This window comes from Arachis hypogaea, chromosome 18 (genome assembly GCF_003086295.3).
Source record: "Arachis hypogaea cultivar Tifrunner chromosome 18, arahy.Tifrunner.gnm2.J5K5, whole genome shotgun sequence".
Classification (NCBI taxonomy): domain Eukaryota; kingdom Viridiplantae; phylum Streptophyta; class Magnoliopsida; order Fabales; family Fabaceae; genus Arachis; species Arachis hypogaea.
The window spans coordinates 33,529,071-33,549,488 of record NC_092053.1 but is presented as its reverse complement, the minus strand read 5'-3'; the positions used below and the strand labels follow the sequence as shown (position 1 = coordinate 33,549,488).

The 20,418-nt window shown below is 39.6% G+C and overlaps 1 non-coding gene across 1 annotated transcript; it reads left to right on the top strand.

Annotated features, from left to right (window-relative positions):
• Positions 1-5,595: 5,595 nt before the first annotated feature.
• LOC112773450 (small nucleolar RNA R71) lies at positions 5,596-5,699 on the top strand. The gene has a single exon (XR_003187999.1). It is a non-coding gene; the product is annotated as a small nucleolar RNA R71 (small nucleolar RNA).
• Positions 5,700-20,418: the final 14,719 nt, after the last annotated feature.

The following is a 20,418-nucleotide window of genomic DNA, read 5'->3' as shown; positions in this document are numbered from 1 at the left end:
ATGGCTAAAGATGGCCACGTTAGAAGCCACGTTAACCTAGTTAACGTGGACTCTAACGTGAGACCTAGGGGCAAATTGGAACGTTAGTGACAATGTTAGATGTCACTAACGTTCTCGAAGGATGGCAAGGGCCACGTTAACCTAGTTAACGTGGGCTTTAACGTGAAGCAAGAAGGGGCACACTGGAACGTTAGTGACAATGTTGAGTGTCACTAACGTTCTCGAAGGTTAACAAGGCAACGTTAAAAGCCACGTTAACCTAGTTAAAGTGGGTTTTAACGTGAGGCAAAAGGGTGCATTGGAACGTTAGTGACAATGTTAAGTGTTACTAACGTTCTCGAACTTATATTCTCACTAATTATTAACACCCCTAACGTCCTGAACTAAAGTCTCCGCCCACTTCGCACTTTCTCTCTGCAAGTAAAACCAAGCCCAAATAAAGAAAGGAACTGCTTCAAACTTAATATCCAAAGGCCCAAGACTTGAAGAATCACACTAAAAGCTGAGAAGAGTAGTATATATAGGAGTAGCTTTGAATTGAGAAGGAGTTCTGGAAGCTGGGAAAAAGAGAACTACTCTTTGTATTTTACTTTCTTTGCAATTTCTAGTTTTATGATGTATTCTCCATCTTTGTTTTCATTTTCAAGAGCTATGAACAACTAAACCCCTTTCATTGGGTTAGGGAGCTCTATTGTAATTTGATGGATCAATACTAATTTTCATTATTCTTCTTCTATCTTTCCTCTTGATTTTACTTGAAAGCTTTCGATCTTCATCCAATTGAGTAGTTATCTTGGAAGAGAAGCTATTCAAACTTGGATCTCTTTTGAACCTTGAAAGAGGAATGAAGAGATCAAGCTAGAAATGCTTTCTCATGCTGGACCAAATTGGGTTTGGATGGGTATGTGACTATAACCCTCTCAATACTTGATTTGGGAAATGCATGTGGTATAATCAGTGACCATACTTTATCTCTTCTCCTGAGCAATTGACCAAGGAATTGGCTATTGATCAAGATTTGAGAGATTGAATTGCAAGAAATTGTAATTCAATCACTTAAGATTGCCAAGGAGATCAATGAGTGCATTGATTGAGGAAGAGATGAAAATGAACTTGATCCGGAGAATTGCAACATCTCCTAAGCCCAATGAACTCCCCATCTCTGATCTTACCCATTCTCTTTAATTTCTGCCATTTACTTTTATGAGCAAATCCCTCATTCCCATTTACAATTCTGCAATTTATTTTCAGTCATTTACTTCCAGTCCTTTAATTCTAGCATTTACTTTTCTGTTATTTACATTCCCGCCATTTTATTTTCTGCAACTCTCAACCCAAATTCTGGATTCGCTCAACTAGAACATTCTTCTAATTAAAGTTGCTTGATCAATCAATCCCTGTGGGATTCGACCTTACTCTATTGTGAGTTTTTACTTGACGACAAATTTGGTACACTTGCCGAAGGGAGATTTGTTGAGAGACAAGTTTTCCGCGCATCAGTTGGGAGTATTGTTCCTGTTACTGCTCCATTTGTTGTTTCTGCCACTCTTCTTGTTGGCTCATCCAGTTGGACTGAAGGTTTAGTATTTGCTCTTGTCCTTCCATATGTCTCATCCCCAAATCTTCAATGGCCCTTAGAAGGTGATTCATATTCAAGTCGGTTGGGTCATGATGTTTTTCTTGTTGATATTCTTCCTGATGAGGTTCCTCTTGGTGAGCTCCTTCTTTCACTTTTAGCTTCCCTATTTGTGGCCTTCTTTGTTGCTGAGCAGGTGTAGTATAGACTAGACGTTGGATTGTAACTAGCCTCCCAGGGTTCACCCAGTCTGGATTGCTATCCTCAAAGACCACCTTAGCCTTTGTGCATAGTCTGAGAATAGTGCTGGGGTACCAAAGCCTGGCACCTGAATCAGCCTTCTCAGCTGACTCTTGAATCCCCTCAGCTATGAGTTCATGCACATTGATTTCTCCACCCTGTACTAGGCAATGTACCATAGTCGCTCGATTAATATTGACCTCTGAATTATTTGTAGCTGGGAGGATGGACCTCCTTATGAGTTTAAACCACCCTTTGGCTTCCGGGCTAAGGTCTCCCCTCTTGATGAACCGCGGTCTTCCATCTGCATACCTCTCCCAATCAGCTGCTATAACACAGATGTCAGTCACGATTTCTGTGAGCTCATCATTGTCAGGGCTCTTACTTATCCTTGCATGATAACTGAGCTCATCAAAATGTGGTGATTTCAGGTGAAGCGTTCTTGTTATAGCATTTGGGTTGAAGTCCACCTCCTTTTCTCTTACGTAGCTTTTGAAGGTTGGGGCCTTGGTTTTGTCTTCTCTAACCACATTTGCATAGAACTCTTTGATGAGGTTTGCATTGATCTTTCCCTCTGGATTCGTGAGCCTTTGCCACCCTCTCTGTTCAATTTTCTCCCGAATATGTGGGCACTCGTCTTCATTGATTTGGAAGGTTAACTTAGGCAGTATCTTCTTGATCTTGATCCTTTCAAATTCTTGTTCATGGAATGCAGTTTTGAATCTCTTCTCATCGAAAGGAATGCTCTCCATTGGTTCCTTCCTCTTTTGTCTCTTGGAGCTTGATGCTGCCATGAGTGGAGGTTGATGTGTACGGGTGTAGTAAAAAGAAGAGATGTAGGATTTAGAGAATGAGAAGTTGGGAGAACTGGTTGTTGGAAAGTGAAGTGCAAGGGATAGGAATTTCGAATGTGGAAGTGGTGCGGACTAGATCCACTTATATAGAGAAGTGGTGAGTGGATGAAGGGTGTGGATTGATGGAGTGGTTGCTTGATGGACGGTTGGGGTTGTGCATGGAGAAAGGACAAGGATTATCACTTTATGATGGGGATTGCTCGGTCTTCAAGGGTCCCATTCTTTTCCATGTTGCATGGCAACATTTTCCAATGCGTTCCCTTTTGAGAACAAGTGTGTAGTCCCTCTTCATGAAGTGGCCGAACCTTCCTCATTTCATTGTCCAATCAATCCCTTTCAATTCTCCTTTCCTTTTTCCTATAAAAATAAGAAAAATTAATATCATACAAATTCAAACTTTACGGCTAGAATAATAAAGAAAAAAAAGGATTGGATTGTTTATTCATGAACACCAACTAACTAACTAACTGTGTATCCTTATATGCATATTCGTGGCACCCTGGGGTGACACCAAACTTAGTTTGGAGCACTGTGATGAAAAGTTTTGTTCAAAGCCCCCAAGACTAGCATGCTCTGAGTTGCGCTCATGCTTTCTTGGCATGCTTTGAACACCAAACTTGTTCTTCACTATATACTGCATAATAAGGATCTCACTAAGTGTCTGTCAAGTTTGGGTTGGAGTCCATGAATATTGACTTATTCACTATTTTCTAAAAGCATATAAAACACGGGTTGCCTCTCATGAAGCGCTTCTTTAGCATCACTAGCTTGACGTTTCGCCTTCATCAGGGAGGTCGATAATGTTTCAAGTCTTCTCCTCTGGCTGTGGACCTATATCCGTTGGTTGTATCAATTATCTCTACATGTTCCAAGGAGAGAACTCTATTGATAATGAAGACCTTAGGTAACTGAGATGGTACAGTGGGGAGATCAGGGGGGATATCTGGGAAGTAAGCTGAGATCACTTTATCCCCTGGAGAGAAGTCCTCTGTAGGGATCTTCTTGTTCCTCCACCTCCTTGGTACCTTCTTCTTTGTTCCTTTTGATGTTCCCTTACTCTTTGTGACTTCTTCTTCTAAGGGAATTTTGTTGTTGTCTTCACATGTCTCTGGTGGTTTAGGTTCCTCCAGCTTTTCCTTGAGCTGTGACAACTGCTTATTTCCTTGTTCATCAACCAAGGGCTTTCCTAGATGGGCTGGTTGTGCTTCAGTGCTTGCTTCCTCTTTCAGTATCTCATTATGATCTTTGCTTGGTTCTTTGTTCTCTTGGTCTGCTTCTTGTGAGAGTTTGAAGACATTAAAGCTGAGTCGTTCAACATGGATCCTCAATATTAGCTCCCCTCGCTCCACATCTATGAGTGCTCTGGCTGTAGCTAGGAATGGTCTTCCTAATATGATTGGGTGAGTGTGACTCTCTTCCATGTCCAGGATGACAAAGTCTGTGGGAAGAAAGTATTTTCCAACCTTTACCAACACATTTTCCACCACTCCTATTGCTTGTTTTTGAGTTTTGTCTGCTAGCCTGATGACTACATCTGTGGGCATTATCTCATTGATCTGCAGCCATTTCACCAGGGATAAGGGCATTAAGTTGATGCTTGCTCCCAAATCGCAGAGTGCTCTATCAAACATTGTTTCTCCTATGGCACAGGGGATGTGAAAACTCCCTAGGTCCTTTCTTTTTGTAGGCAACTCTGGTTGAATGAGGGCGCTGCACTCCTTGTTCATCACTATAGTTTGGTCTCCCTTGAGTGAGCTTTTCCTGGGAAGCAGTTCCTTCATATACTTGATGTATGCAGGCATTTGTTGGATGGTCTTGATGAATGGTATGTTGACATGCAGAGATGCAAACAAGTCAAGAAATCTTGAGTATATTCTCTTCTCAACAGCACCATTGAGTAGTTGGGGAAAGGGTGCATAAAGTCTCAGTAGCTCCTGTTGTGAGATTTCTGGTTCTTGGTGATCTTTTTCCTCCTTCTCTGTTGAGGTGTCTCCAGGTTGTTCTGCCGACTTGTTTAGCTTGTCCTCTGTCTCCTTATCACTTATATCGACCATCTTGCAATCTTCCCATCTTACTTTCTTTGTTTCACCTCTCGGATTCTTCTCTGTGTCACTTGGGAATCCATCTGTAGGTTTGGGAATCTACTCAGAGAGATACCCCACTTGGGATTCCAACCTCTTGATTGTGTCTCCCTGGTTCTTGAAATTGGCTCGCACTTCCTCCTTGAATGCCTTGTTGTCTTGAATCTCTTTGCCTATGCCTTCAAGTAGATTCTCAATCCTTGAGAGTCTGTCATCAAATGATGGTAGATTGGGATTAGAGGTGGGAGGATGAGGAGGGTTATTTTTGCCTTGGTAAAGGTGTTGAGAGGGTTGGTTATGTGGGTGCTGATATGGTCTAGATGCGAAATGTTGGTGGGCTGCATTGTTGTTGGGATTTGAACGTCTTTGATCTTGGCCTTGGTCTTGTTGATTTCCCCACCCGAAGTTTGGGTGATTCCTCCATCCAGGGTTATAGGTCTTAGAGTATGGATCATGGTTTTGCCTAGGTAAATTCCCAATGTAGTTGGCTTGCTCCTGACTATCCTCTGCTTCTTCATTCACTCCTTCTTGGGTTGTTGATGAAGTGGTGATTGCTGCTACTTGGTTCCTCTCCATCTTCTTGGTTAGGTCAGCCAGCTGCTTGGTAATGAGCTTGTTTTGGGCCAGCAAAGCATCTACATTGTTTAGCTCCATTACTCCTTTAGTGTTGCCTCTTTCAGAAGCATAGAAATAGTCATTCTCTGCTACTGTTTCAATGACATCTATGGCTTTCTCAATGGTCTTCTTCTTGTTCAAAGATCCTCCGGATGAATAGTCTACTGCCTTCTTTGATTCATATGACAGGCCTTCATAGAAAATGTGCAGCTGCACCCATTCGTTGAACATGTCAGGTGGACACCTCCTTGTCAGGTCCTTAAACCTCTCCCATGCTTCATAAAGAGTCTCACCATCTTGTTGCCTGAAATTTTGGACCTCAACTCTCAGCCTATTGATTCGTTGAGAGGGGTAGAATCTTGCTAAGAATTTGTTCACCACACTTTCCCAAGTTGTCAAGCTCTCCTTCGGGAAAGCTCCAGCCACTTGGCTGCCTTATCCTTGAGTGAGAATGGAAATAAGAGCAGTCTATAGGCGTCAGGATGAACACCATTAGACTTCACTATGTCAAAAATTCTCAGGAAGGTGGTTAGTTGTTCTGAACAAGGGTGATGAGCTGTGGTTTTAGTTCAAAATTGTTGGCATGGATGGTTGGCTTTTGAATGCTACTTCCACAGTTTCCTGGGTTTGGATTGATGTAAGAGCCTAAAACTCTTCTATCCTCCCCAGCATGATTTGCTCGACCTCCTCCGCCATGGTTGTGAGCCTCTTCTTCACGATGGTTTTCCATGTTTTCTTCCATATTTGGTTCGAAGTATTCCTCAAAGTATTCCTCTTCTTCCTCAGCACCAACTACACGTTTTTCTCTTGCTTCCCTCCTTAATCTAAGGAAGGTCCTCTCAGGTTCAGAATCAAAGGAAGTTGAAGCCCCGATTCTTCTACCTGTCATACAACCAACAAGGCACAAGCAAGGAAAATAAATGCAGAAAGTATTCTGTTAGAATTACTGTTAGTGTGAGTGATGCAATATATCAAACAATTAGTGGGTTAGTGAACTGAATTGTAAATAACAAAGAAAAATGAAAATGTAGGGGTAAGGGAAGAAATTAACTAGAACTGGAAGTAAATTACTCTAACAAAAAATTAAATCAAGCAAAATAAAAAAACTCAATCTAGTTATCCTCCAATTTAATCATTGTTGATGCACAATCAATCCCCGGCAATGGCGCCATAAACTTGATGCACGGAAAACTTGTCTCGTAACAAATTTCCTTCGGCAAGTGTACCGAATACGTCGTCAAGTAAAAACTCACAATAGAGTGAGGTCGAATCCCACAAAGATTGATTGATCAAGCAACTTTAATTAAAGGAATGTTCTAGTTGAGCGAATGAGAATTTGAGTTGAGATTTGCAGAAAATAAATGGCTGGAAGGTAAATAACAGAAAAAGTAAATGCTAGAAATAAAGAGCTGAAAGTAAATGACGAAAAGTAAATTGCAGAATTGTAAATGGGAATGGGGTAATTGCTCATAAAAGTAAATGACAGAAATTAAAGAGAATGGGTAAAATCAGAAATGGGGAGTTCATTGGGCTCGGGAGATGTTGCATTCTCCGGATCAATGTCATTTTCATCTCTTCCTCAATCAATGCATTCACTGATCTCCTTGGCAATCTTAAGTGATCGAATTACAATTCCTTGTAATTTAATCTCTCAAATCTTGATCAATAGCCAATTCCTTGGTCAATTGCTCATGAGAAGAGATGAAGTATGGTCACTGATTATATCACATGCATTTCCCAAATCAAGTGTTGAGAGGATTATAGTCACATATCCATCCAAACCCAATTTGGTCCAGCATGAGAAAGCATTTCTAGCATGATCTCTTCATTCCTCTTTCAAGGTTCAGAAGAGATCCAAGTTTGAATAGCTTCTTTTCCAAGATAACTATCCAATTAGATGAAGATCGAAAGCTTTCAAGTAAAATCAAGAGAACAGATAGAAGAAGAATAATGAAAACTAGTATTGATCCATCAAATTACAACAGAGCTCCCTAACCCAATGAAAGGGGGTTTAGTTCTTCATAGCTCTGGAAAATGAAAGCAAAGATGGAGAATACATTATGAAAACAAAACTAGAAGTGCAGAGAATAGTAAAATACAGAGAGTAGTTCCCTCAATTTTCCAATCTCCCTAATCAATTCAAAGCTACTCCTATATATACTACTCTTCTGATCTTCTAGTTGGCTCTTCAAGTCTTAGGTATGGGGCTTTGGATCTTGAGTTTGAAGCAGTTATCTTCTTCATTGGGCTTAGCTTTACTTGCAGAGAGAAAGTGTGAAGTGGGCAGGGACTTTAGCTCAGGACGTTAGTGGTGTTAACGTTAAGTGAAAATGTGGGTTCGAGAACGTTAGTGACAATCACATTTTTCACTAACGTTCCTTACCCAAGTTAGAGCCACGTTAACCTCAACGTTAGTGGCACAAACGTTGCCTCTTGGTCCTTCGCACATGTTTTTGGGACTTACCTTTCCCAATAACGTTGAGAAGCCTCCCCCTTCCTTACGTTAGAGTCCATGTTAACTTAGTTAACGTGGCTCTTAACGTTAGCTTGCCAACCTTCGAGAACGTTAGTAACACTTACCTTTGTCACTAACGTTCCAATGTGCCCCTATCTCCCACATTAGAGTCCACGTTAACTAGGTTAACGTGGCCTCTAACGTAGCAATGCTAGCCATCTCCAACATTAGTGACAAAGGTGAATGTCACTAACGTTGGCTCATCATCTCTCTTCTTCACGTTAGCTTCCACGTTAACTAAGTTAACGTGGGAGTTAACGTGGCTCATTGTGGCTTGTGTGGTTCATTCCAACGTTAGTGACAAAGTTAGGTGTCACTAACGTTGGCGATCATATACTTTCTCCACGTTGGCTTCCACGTTAACTAAGTTAACGTGGGAGTTAATGTGGCTTATGGAGGCTTGGCCAACGTTAGTGACAAAGGTGAATGTCACTAACGTTGGCTTATCTTTTGCTTCTTAACGTTAGAAGCCACGTTAACTAAGTTAACGTGGCAACTAACGTGGCCACTTATAAGCTTGGCCCAACGTTAGTGACAAAGGTAAGTGTCACTAACGTTGGCTCCATTTTCTTTTCTCCACGTTAGAGTTCACGTTAACTTAGTTAACGTGACTCTTAACGTGGGCTATGATAGCTTCGAGGACGTTATTGGCGATTACTTTTCTCATTAACTTTGCAAGCTAGCTCCCATTCCTACGTTAGAAGTCACGTTAGTGAGACTAACGTGGCTGCTAACGTGGTTCTTCCTTGCTTCCTTTGTCCTGAAATCAAGCAATAATGTGCATCAAAGTTCTAGTCCAAGTCATGGGAAATGCAACATCTAATTTGTCATTAATTTCATGCAAAATCCTCATGAAATCATGTAAAGTGCACAATGTATGCTTGAATCAAGATGTAAGTGAATATTTACCCAAAACTCGCTTATTTTCTAAGGAAATGCATGAAACTACCCTAAAAATAGTAAAGAAAAGGTCAGTGAAACTGGCCAAAATGTCCTGGCATCAACTTGATATGGCTGTAGTGTAAAATCTAGGGCTCCAGCTTCCTGGAGAGTAATCCTCCTAGGTGCTGCCATATTATTTGCACGTGAATCAACTGAATCAGTAGTAAAGGAGCTTGTTTCCTCCTCAGATGGCGGTTCAGATTCACCCTCAGATAAGACTGGGGAATCGATAACGATCACTTCACCACCCTCAGAGGCTAACCTGCGCCGAGCTCGCCTAATACGTGAAAGAGTTCTTTCAATTTCAGGATCAAATGCGGCTAAGCTCGGATCAGGCAACGAACGCGTCATTCAATGAAAGAAACATATAGCTCATGGTAATAAAATAAAAATAAAATACACAAATAAAATAAAAATATGTACACTAATTAATAATTTAGCACGCTATTGCAACTCTCCGGCAACGGCACCAAAAATTGATGCGTGGTGTAAGTTTGACCAATTAAGAAATTATAATATAAGAACAGCGTTGCGAGTATAGCTCTTAATCAGCAAAAATCTGCCTCATCAATTTAGAAAGGTTGTCACAAAAGTTTAGAATAAAAATACTGGGAGTATGAGTCCCAGGTCGTCTCCCAACGAGTTGCTAGAAAGGGTGCTAAGTTATTAATCAGGAGTTTTCTGGGTAGTTTTGAGTTTGGGAAATGACTAAATAAATAATTGTAAATTAAAGCAATGAAAATTAAAAGAGATTTATATATTCAAATTAAAAAGCCTTGACTGGGGGAATGATTAATCGGAAGTTCTATCCTTGTTGGAATTCTCTCAAGTGTAGTATAAAGAGGTTGTTATTTTCACTTAGTTAACCCTTACTAAATAAAGGAAAGTCAAGTGATTGAGCTAACTCTTATTCGCAAATCCCAGTCCTCTCCCTTGGGAAGGTCTAGCATTAGTAAATATAGAATTAGCCAACAACTTCCAATTTAACTAATCACTTAAGCATTCCAACTCAAGTGTCTCCTTTTAATCAACCCCTATGTCAAGTTGGGAATCTACTCCATTGACATGAGAATTACTTGTATAGAATTAAATAAGAAATAAAAGAAAGACATGAGAGATAATAACTACAATTTAATTAAAAGTAAAAGTAATCCTTTGTATTAACAATCGATAAAAATAATCCAATTGTAACTCTAAACAAGAATTAAGAATATAGAATAAATAAAAGAGTAAGGAAATAAACTAGAATAGTATCTTCAACGGAGGTGATGACTCTTCAATATCCAAAGCAAAAGCAATAAACTATGAAATTATGAAAGTAAAGAAAACCTAGAGGAAGAGTAATTTTCTCTCTAGATTCAGATCTAAAAACTAAAACTATGCTAATGAGAATGTGTGTTGAGTCTCTGCATGTTTCCTAGCTCTAGTCTGTGTTTCTGGGCCGCAAACTGGGTCAAAACTCGGCCCAAAATTGCCCCTAGCGTTTTCTATTATTTCTGCAGATCGCGCATGTCACGCGTACGCGTCAGTCATGCGTGCGCGTCATTTGGCAAATTTCCTTGTCACGCGTACGCGTCAGGCACGTGCATGCGTCATCTTGCAGAACTCCAATCCACGCGTACACGTCAGGCACGCGCACGCGTCACTGGAAATTTCTCCATATCGCGTGCTCGCGTGAGCCATGCGTGCGTGTCGGTGCTCGCTAGTTATCTCCTTGGTTTCTTGTGTTCCTTCCATTTTTGCAAGCTTCCTTTCCATTCTCTAAGCTATTCCTGCCCTATAAAGCCTGAAACACTTAACACACGGATCACGGCATCGAATGGTATAAAGGAGAATTAAAATATACAAATTAAAGATCTCTAGGAAGCAAGTTTTCAACCATAGAACAAAACTAGGAAGGGATTGTAAAATCATGTAAATCATATGAATAAGTGGGTAAAGATTTGATAAAAACCACTCAATTAAACACAAGATAAACCATAAATAGTGGTTTATCACACTGACATAAATTATGGCTGGGAAGGGAATTGCAATGATTCACATTCTAATCATTCAAAGACATTATCACTTGACTATGCGGTCAATGCATACATGGAAGATTGCTCCTCCATGCCACAAAATAATCCACACTGTGATGAATTCAACAATCACTCATGTTGTGGGTGGGAGGATCAAAACCAAACAGCATTCAATAGTTCATACTCCACTCATCAAGAGACATCATCACTAGAGTGTGCTTTCAATAAATTTATGCAAAATTGTCCCCCCCCAATGCCACAAGATGATCCATACTGTGATGAATTCAACAATTCTTCAAGTTGTGCTTGGGATGATCAAAATCAGAGAGAACTCAATATGTCATACTCCATTAATCAAGAGCCATCATCACTTGAGTAAACCTTCAACTCATTTATGCAAAGTTGTCCAACTTCACCTCCCCATTTTTCATTTGAAAATCCTTCATCACTTGACTATACCTCAACACAAAGTTTCCTCCAAGATCCATACAATTCATTTCACCAACCACAAGACACACCTGATTACTCACAAAATCCATTTCATATCCCTCAACACAACTTCACCACAATACCCACAAGCCTACAAAATCCACCCCAATCTACTTCTCTCCTTCTACAAGCAGAACAATACCTGCAAAGTACTATAGACTTTAGGGAGAGAACTAGAGAACTCTTAGAAAGACAAGAACAATCCTGGAAAGAACAAGAGACCCTCTTCAAGAAGATGGATGGGCACTTAGAGCAAATGAGGAAAAATTTAGAACTGCTGAGCAAGGAAGATGAAGATCAATTGGTAGATGTAAAGGAGGAAGTGGAAAAGGAAGATGAAGAGGCCCCTGTGTCAAGCAAAATTTCAACGAAGAATGAGGTGGAGGAGGCATTTGAACCTGAAACTGCATACCTACAGAATCCACTTGATATGACAAAGAACCATGAAAACTCACAACCCCCACAAACTTCCCTGAACCAATGACTCTCAACACTTGAATCTGTGATTAAAAAATATTAAGAGGAGATGAAGAAATCCTGGGAAGAACAACAAACCTCCTCCATGAAAGTGCTATTAAATCAAATGTTGAGTGCTAGGTTTGTCAAAACTTACTGCATGATTCTTTTCTTGCTTGGGGACAAGCAAGGTTTAAGTTTGGTGTTGTGATGACATGTCATCATGTCATGTTTTTCTATACTTTTTCATACAAGAAATTGATGATTAATGCTTAATTATTGAGTATTTTTGTGCTTAAATAGTATATTGCTTTGATCTTTTAATTCTATAAACTTTGTAGGAAATAAGTGCAAAAAGAAGCAAAAAAGCACAAAATAAGCTAAAAAGGAGAAAAGAGAAATTCTGGGGCACATTTTGGAGTTTTGGCACGCTCTGGAGCCTTAGGCCACGCTTTTAAAAGCATGGCCCATGATTTAAATACGGAGCGCTCTTGGCGCAAAAACGTCACGACGCGCACGCGTACAAGACGCTGACGCGTGGGGCAAGGATTTATGAAGACCCACGCGTACGCGTGCATGACGCGTATGCGTGGAAGTGGTTGGCGCTCATTTGGAAAGAAAGCGCTACGTTGCATAAGTGAGCGTTTTCGAGCAAAATCTAAAATGGGAATGGGAGTTCAGCCATCGACGTGTACGTGTGCATGACGCGTACACGTGGATGTGACTTACCTGAAGAAGGACGCACAAGCGTGGGTTGAGCGGTAGTGTGGCAGTAGCATGTTTGAAGACCCACGCGTACGTGCTCAATTGAAGAACGCTACGCTCGTTTGGTGAACGCTGCAAGGGATGCGAAAGCGTGGGTGACGCGTACGCGTCGATGTGCCAGATTGCCAAAGTACGCGTAAGCGTGAGGAACGCATACGCATGGAGGGCCCAAAACGCGAAAAGGACGCGCACACGCAGAGGACGCATACGCGTGGGTGCAAAAGCGTTCCGCTCACTTAATGAATGCTACGCTCTCCTGGAAGTGAATTTTTGCTCAATTAAATCTGATTCCAAGCCCATTGACACACCAAAGTAAGCAGAGCTCATTGCCATCACTCAAAGATACAAGAAACAGTTAGAATAGGAATTTCATTTGAATTGTAATTTGTTTTCAATTTCAATTTCATTTTCATTCTCTAAAGCCTATATAAAGGCATCAGTTTCATTTTACAAGGGACACGCACAGTAGGAGTAAAAGTAGAATAGAGGCTCAGGCTAGAGGATTAGAGACTCTAGAGCTCTCTTGGAGGATTAGAGACTCTAGAGAGCTTAGTATAGTTGATACATTTTTTCTTCCTGCACTTTTACATTTCAATTGTACTGAATTCAGTTTACTTTCATTGCAAATCTCAATTTCCTGCACTTTTATTTTTCTGCAAATTTACAATTCTGTTCATGATTCAGCCTGATTTAATTTTCCTGCAATTTAAATTTCCTGTTATTTGTTCTCAAGTTCTTTTCGATTGCTTGATTTACATCTTTCTTTAATTTCCCTGCACCCAAGTCCCTTTACATTTGCTGCAATTTCCGTTTCTTGCTCTTTAAGTTTCTGCCAATTTACCTTCTACACTTTATACCTTCTGCGATTTACATTCTGTCAACACAATTTCACCCAATTCACCACTGTTAGCTTAACTAGACTAGTCACCTCACTAAAGTTGTTTGATCCATCAATCCCTGTGGGATTGACCTCACTCCTGTGAGCTATTACTACTTGATGCGACCTGGTACACTTGCCGGTGAGTTTGTGTGCAATCGTTTTTCCCTCATCAGGTTGATTCACTCAATTCTCCCCTAATCATGCTTTCCAAGATTTGTTTTTCATCTAACAATCAACAATTATTTCATGCATGCATACAAATATCATGAGGACTTTTCCATAGGTTGTAATGGGGCTAGGGTCAAGGTAGGGTTATATATGGTCAAGTGGGCTCGAAATTTGAATCTTCGATTAACTTAAACTTCCCACCTATCCTATATAACAACCTATACAATTCAAGGCTAGCCTAACTACCCATTCTTCACTTTTTCACACACTCATGCATTCTATTTTTGGTCACCACACATATGCATTATTATTATTTAACTTCACCTTGGGGCATTTTGTCCCCTTTTTATTACTTGTCTTTTTCTTTCTTTTTCTATTATATATATATATATATATATATATATATATTTCTTTATTTTGTATTATTATTATTATTTTGCAATAAAGTATATACAAAAGTATCAATGCATATGGTTTTACATTCAATGCATAAGTATGTACCCAATTTCCAAAATTTTGAAAAAAATACAAAAATACACTTTCATCCCAACCAATGTTCCTAACTCTCGCAAACTTAGATGATGAGCACTCTCACTAGCCTAAGCTAATCAAAGATCCAAACAAGGGACATTTATTGTTTTTCGCTTTAGGCTTGTAATGTGCTAAAATTAAGAACAAGTGGGTTTAACATAGGCTCAAAGTTGGTTAACAATGGAAGATAAAAGGTAGGCTATTTGGGTAAGTGAGCTATTTGAAACGATGGTCTCAATCATATAAATACATGTATACATAGAATAATGGACATATAGAATCAAACAAATCAAACGTTACAATCATAGAAAGAGAATAATGCACACAAGAATGAAAATAAGTGGTTATATGATGTAACCACACAATTAGGTTCAAATCTCACACGCTTGTGTTCTTAGCTCAAAAACATGATCCACAATTGTATAATTCAAGCAAGTTCTAAATTTTTTTTTCAATCAATTGGGGTGCCTTATAGGTAAAATTCTTGAAAAATTTCATTATTAAGAAAATGCAACTAAAAATCCTAAAGGGCCTAAGAATAAAATGCAAAAATATTGGGATTAGAAACTTGTCACTCAGAAACGCCGACTGGTCGGATGACCTCCCCACACTTAAAAGTTTGCACCGTCCTCGGTGCATCCAAAGATGAGCAAGGGGGTATGGTGACTCTTCGGATTGCCACCTTCAGCTGGTAGGTCAACTGGTTGCTGCGTGTTCTTTCTTCCGCTTCCATTTTTGCTTGTGGTGCATTAGTCATGAAAAATAGAAAATAACACTGTAAGATAAGAGAGTAAAAAGCAAGGAAGCGTAAATTGTTGGAATGAGGTAAATCACTAGAATGAAGTGAGTGAATTAGTGTGACATTGATGAAAGATAGGTGTGTAAGTTCTAAGATGCATGCGGTCTAGAACACACTAGCATAAAGAGAACTATGTCACAATTACATAAAAAGGAACACGCACTTCACTCATCCTAATGCACTTGAGATGCTCTAAACTTGTAGGTTAAAACAACCTAACAAGCAATAAAAAAGCATGAAAGCATTCAAGCCAAAAGTCAAGTAATTGTGAAATGGATAAGGAATGGACATTGATTGATGTGTAAGTAAACTTAGTGAACAAAATGGTATATGAAACTTACACAACAATCAATGACACATATTGACGTTGTTGCAACACCTGGGTGACATAGAGGTGGAAGACATGGATGTTATGGAACTTAGAAAAAGAGATATAAGAGTTAAAATCAATTACATAGCAGCATGGTCCACAAAGCCTTACAAGCTCAAAAATATGCCACTAGGTAAGTGCTCGATCCGATTTCACAATTCCAACATCTCAATGCATGAAAATAGGTGATGTAAATAACGGTCAATCATAAACAAGCATCACCTAAAAAAATTTGCATTGATAATGTACAATTGCCTAATGATAGATGATGAATGCATGGTGGCCAAAACATGCAATTTAAAGAGTTAGGATGCATGAAGACAATGTAACAAGTACTTGGTATTCAAAAACATTAAGCATGAAAAGTTCCAAACCAAGTAACCAAATACAACCTCAACAAAGAATCCAACAAGGAATACAAACAAAATTGATGTTAAGATAACATCCTATTAGTAATTAGCAGTAGTAAACAGTAAACAAGATTAGTAATCCAACACTTATAACGGAAAACAAAAGTTAAACAAAAATTAAAATAACTAACTAACTAAAAGAAGTGGTGTTATATGGTGTTTGGTAGTGTTGGATGATGTTTGAAGGGTGGAAAGAAAAGAAGATAAGAGAAAAGAAGGAAAGAAATGAAAAGAAGATGAGAAAAGAAAATGGTTGATGTAAGGTAGTCCACGCGTACGCGTCAGTGACGCGTGCGCGTGGAGTGCTGAAATGGGTGCGATGCGTACGCGTGAGGCATGCGTGCGCGTCGATGGGTTATTTCGAGAGCGACGCGTACGCGTCCTTTACGCTTACGCGTGAGTTGGCCTGCGCGTTTCGCACAGTGTTCACGCGCTGTTCGCGCAACTCTCGGAAAAATAGATGGGAAGTGGAAATGTGCAATCCACGCGTACGCGCGCATGACACGTGCGCGTGGATGGTCGAAAATACTTGGGTCACGCGTACGCGTAAAGCACGCGTACATGTGGATGGTGCTCTGTTTTTCAAAATTTTTTCATGTTTTTGCACCAAACCAAGCATTCCAAACCTCCAAACAGCTACCAAAATATCATAAAATCTTATTTAACCTACTAGACTCTCAAATAAACTCAACTAAGCAATCAAAACAAGGAATTAAACCTATTTTACCAATAAGGAAAAAGGGAAGATTTTACAATGGTGGGGTGTCTCCCACCTAGCACCGTTGTTTATTGTCCTTAAGTTGGACTTATGGGGAGCTCTTCATCAAGGTGGCTTGTGCTTGAATCCATCCTTGAGCATCCACCAATGCTTGGACTTCCATTGTGCTTCATCATTCAAAGTTAATAACTCCAAGCTTTGATGGAGTTCTTCACAAACCATAGGCTCCTAAAGTTGTTCCACACCTTGTAATCCGGGATCCCACACTTTGTTTTCACACCCGCCTTCAAGTTGATCATGGTAGTCCTCTCCGGGTGGTAGAGAAGCCGAATTCTCATGAAGGCACCAAACGATCCTCCTAGACCCATTCAATTGAGCACTACACCAATCCATGCTCCTCAATTTTGAGCTTCCAACTATAATGAGCCTAGATTTCCAACGCCAACCACTAAACATCCTCCTCTTACGCTTGATTCTACAAAGCGCCCTAAGTTGGCCATCCGTTTCAAGCAAGCCAAATTCAAGTGGGATAATAAAGCTAAGAGTTAGAAGTTTCACCCACTCAAATGAAGGAATAGATGGCAACCTAGGTAGAGGAGTTCCCAAAGGTCTTGATAAAGCGCATTCCCCTCTCGTCCATCCTCTTCTAGAGGCGTCCACCACTTGGAAAGGTTCTTCAAGCTCTACCTCTTGCCAAGCTTCCTCAAGTTCACATTCTTTGTCACCAAATTCTCCTATTTCTTCCCCACCACTCAAATCATAAATAGGAAGTTTAGTGAAGTCCACCTCATCGTTAATTTTAAGCATAGTGGGGAAGGACTCGTCTTTCTCAAAAGGATCATATGTTGATGCGGAATTGATAAACCATTATTTTATGATTTATATTGTGTTTAATTGAGTGGTTTTATCATGTCTTTACCTTCTTATTCATATGGATTGCATGATTTTATAATTCCTTCCTATTATTGTTTATGGTTGAAACTTGCTTCCTAGAGACCTTTAATTTGTACATTTTAACTCTCCTTTATCCCATTCGATGCTGTGATCCATGTGTTAAGTGTTTCAGGCTTCATAGGGCAGGAATGGCTCGGAGAATAGAGAGGAAGCTTGCAAAATTGGAAGGAACACAAGAAACCAAGGAGATGACCAGCGAACACTGACGCGATTGCTATGGCTCACCCGAGCGCGCGAAATGAAGAAATTGCAGCGACGCGAATGCGTGCCTGATGCAAACGCGTGGACAATGCGAACGCGTGACAAGGAAAATCGCTAAATGACGCGAACACATGGACGACGCGTACGCGTGACCTGCGCGATATGCAGAAATAACAGAATACGCTGGGGGCGATTCGGGCAGCATTTTGACCCAGTTTTCGGCCCAGAAACACAGACTAAAGCTAGGGAACATGCAGAGACTCAACACGCATCCACACACATTCAGATACATTGATATTAGGATTACTTTTAGCTTTAGATCTGAATCTAGATTAGCTTTACATTGATAGTTTATGCTTTCGCTTTGGATTTTGGATGCTGAAGAGTCATTACCTCCGTGAAGACACTACTTTAGTTTGTTTTCTTATTCCTTTACTCTTTTCATGTTGATCATTGACCCTATTCAATTAAGTATGTTGCATTTTGAATTTATTAATATATAGAGTTACTTTTATTTTTAATTAATTTTAAATCTCTATTTTATTTCATTTAATTATTTCTTCTTATATTTTTATGAGTATTAATTCCATGTCAATGGAGTAGATTTTCTACTTGACATGGGGGTTGATTAAGAGGAGACACTTGAGTTGGAATGCTCAAGTGCGTAGTTAAATTGGACGTTGTTGGCTAATTCTGTACCTACTAACGCTAGACCTTCCCAAGGGAGAGGACAAGGATTTGCGGGTAAGAGTTAGCTCAATCACTTGACTTTCCTTTATTTAGTAAGGGTTAACTAAGTGAAAACAACAACCTCTTTACACTACACTTGAGAAGATTCCAACAAGGATAGAACTTCCAATTAATCATTCCCCCAGTCAAGGCCTTTTAATATTAATAATAATTCTTAGTTTTATTGCTTTAATTTACAATTATTTTAATTACTCATTATCCAACTCAAACCTTTTGAAAAATTTCTGATTAATAAATTAGCATGTTTTCCTGCAACTCGTTGGGAGACGACTTGGGACTCATACTCCCAGTATTTTTATTTCTAAAATTTGTGACAACTTTTCTAAATTGACGAGGCGGATCTTAGCTGGTTAAGAACTATACTCACAACGTATTCCATGTTTTGATTTTTTAATTAGCCGACTTCTGCCCACGCATCAATTTTTGGCGCCGTTGCCGGGGAGTTGCAATAGCGTGCTAGATTATTAATTAGTGTACATATTTTATTTTATTTGCATATTTTATTTTTATTTCTGTTACCATGAGCTATATGTCTTTCTCATTGAATGACGCGTTCACTACCTGATCCGAGCTTAGCCGCTTTTGATCCTGAAATTGAAAGAACTCTTTCACATATTAGGCGAGCTCGAGGTTGGTTAGCCTCTGAGGGTGGTGAAGTGATTGTTATCGATTCACCAGTCTCATCTGAGGGCGAATCTGAACTGCCATATGAGGGTGAGACAAGCTCCTTTACTACTGATCCAGTTGATTCACGTGCAGGTAACATGGCAGAACCTAGGAGAATTACTCTCCAGGAAGCTGGAGCCCCAGATTTTACACTGCAACCTTATCAAGTGCATCATCCAAATCTGGCTGCAGATTTTGAATTGAAGACTACACTAATTGATGCACAGAAAACTTGTCTCACAACAAATTCCCTTCGGCAAGTGTACCGAATTTGTCGTCAAGTAAAAACTCACAATAGAGTGAGGTCGAATCCCACAAGGATTGATTGATCAAGCAACTTTAATTAGAGGACTGTTCTAGTTGAGCGAATCTAGAATTTGAGTTGAGAATTACAGAAAATAAAATGGCGGGAAGGTAATTGACAGGAAAGTAAATGCTAGAATTATAGATCTGAAAGTAAATGACGGAAGGTAAATTGCAGAATTGTAAATGGGAATGGGGGAATTGCTCATTAAAGTAGATAACAGAAATTAAAGAGAATGGGTAAAATCAGAAATGGGGAGTTCATTGGGCTTAGGAGATGTTGCATTCTCCGGATCAATTTCATTTTCATCTCTTCCTCAATCAATGCACTCATTGATCTCCTTGGCAATCTTAAGTGATTGAATTACAATTTCTTGTAATTCAATCTCTCAAATCTTGATCAATAGCCAATTCCTTGGTCAATTGCTCATGAGAAGAGATGAAGTATGGTCACTGATTATACCACATGCATTTCCCAAACCAAGTGTTGAGAGGATTATAGTCACATATCCATCCAAACCCAATTTGGTCCAGCATGAGAAAGCATTTCTAGCTTGATCTCTTCATTCCTCTTTCAAGGTTCAGAAGAGATCCAAGTATGAATAGCTTCTTTTTCAAGATAACTACTCAATTGGATGAAGATCGAAAGCTTTCAAGTAAAATCAAGAGAAAAGATAGAAGAAGAATAATGATGAGCGGATATTTTATACGCTTTTTGGGGTTAATTTCATATAGTTTTTAGTATGTTTTAGTTAGTTTTTAGTTTATTTCCATTAGTTTTTAGGAAAAATTCATATTTCTGGACTTTACTATGAGTTGTGTATTTTTTTGTAATTTCAGGTATTTTTCTGGCTGAAATTGAAGGAGCTGAGCAAAAATCTGATTCAGGCTGAAAAAGGACTGCTGATGCTGTTGGATTCTGACCTCCCTGCACTCAAATGGATTTTCTGGAGCTACAGAACTCGAAATGGCATGCTTCCAATTGCGTTGGAAAGTAGACATCCAGGGCTTTCCATCAATATATAATAGTCCATAATTTGAACAAGAATAGACGACATAAACTGGCGTTCAACGCCAGTTCTCTGCCCAATTCTGGCGTCCAGCGCCAGAAAAGGAT